The sequence below is a fragment of the Trichosurus vulpecula genome, chromosome 4 (genome assembly GCF_011100635.1).
Source record: "Trichosurus vulpecula isolate mTriVul1 chromosome 4, mTriVul1.pri, whole genome shotgun sequence".
Classification (NCBI taxonomy): domain Eukaryota; kingdom Metazoa; phylum Chordata; class Mammalia; order Diprotodontia; family Phalangeridae; genus Trichosurus; species Trichosurus vulpecula.
The window spans coordinates 54,083,706-54,085,258 of NC_050576.1; positions in this window are offsets into that span (position 1 = coordinate 54,083,706).

Consider the following 1,553-nt stretch of genomic DNA (forward strand, 5'->3'; position numbering starts at 1 on the left):
AAAGCTAATTGATGTTAATTGGTTACATTAACGGTGTGGGCACATATCACTGGGTTAATTAATGATCTCTGGGAGACACGAATTGTAACTGAAGATAATTCACCAGAGTCGGGGCTTGAGCTTACAGCTTCAGAGAAAAACCTATTGCTCCTCAGAAATACCCCAGAACTCTGAGGAGGAGATGTCTCTCAGCCCTTCCCTAGGAACCCTCCTTGCTAGTGCCTATGTGAGCTGGAGTTAAGTCCTGAGAATCCCTTTACAGCCAACAGAGAGATGGAGGTCGTCTCCCACCTAGTGGCTGGAAGTGGTTGTGGCTGAAACTTCTCCAGCTCTGGTTCCCTAAGTAAGTTTTCAGGACTTGGGGAGAGAGTCTACAGAGGCACAGTGGATTGGCTCAGGGTAGCGATGTGGCCCTGAAACATGTTTTCCCCTGGCAGAACCATTATACTCTACTGCCTGTTGGCTTTATGCTCAGCATTGGTCTAGGTAGGCACTGTAGGGAAAATACAAATTGAGAAGCTTGGATCATAAATTTAGAATTGCAAGAGACCCTATAGAACACAGTAGACAGCCAGTGTTCCCATTTTTCGTATGAAGAAACTGAGAGGCAGGAAAGTGAATTGACTTCACTAAGGTCATGTAGCTGGTAAGCAACATAGGTAGTATTCCAACCCAGGCCCTCTGATTATAATTTCTGTTCTCTTTCCACTACAATCCTGAGTTTAAGATGACTGACACTATAGGGTATTATTGATACAGATAAGGATAAAAGGAGTAGATAACCCAACCTTCACTCATTACGGGCTCCCCGAAAGTATTCCAGTTTCAAGTCATGTTTTGGCCTGGAATCCACAGTTCACAAGTACCCACCAATGTTTCCTTTCTTTACAACCAAAGTTCATATTATTTCAAAGCAAAAGTCTTTTAATTAAACAGCCAAATAAAACAAATGACAAGGAAACACTACCCATAGACACATGGGGATTTCACGTGGATCATGCATTATGGTCATGAAGGGGACACACAAGGAAAGCACACGTGGAGAAGGCACAGGCATGGAAACCCTCATGGCCAAATGATACACAGAGCTAGAGAAACTCCTGCTTTGAGATGTTTCCAGGATAGTGTCTGTGCCAGAACCTTCTCTGTCTCTGATGTGGCTGCTGCCTAAGAACTGCCGGCATCATCTGGCTGGTCTAGAGGATGTTAACAAGCTATGTTTGGATGGACTTTACTGCAGGGCAATTCTGTCCAGTGCTCAGCATCTATTCACAGGACCTCTTCATCTGGGCTGCTTTCTCTTTTCTCCTGCCACCTGCTGGTCTCTTAGGGAAGTTCTATTCTCTTTCCTAGGAAAAGTTCTTTTTAGCACATAGTCGCAGGGGCTATCTTGATTTTTTTTTTTTTTTTTTGGTGATTCAAAGCACAAAGCCACAGCCAACAGAAGGCCTGAGGCATAGGAAAAATTGTGTTTTGAGGGCCTTGGATTCTAACTGAGCTGCCACCTCGAATAAGAAAAACTGCCTTCCACTCCTACTATGATACTTGTGTTC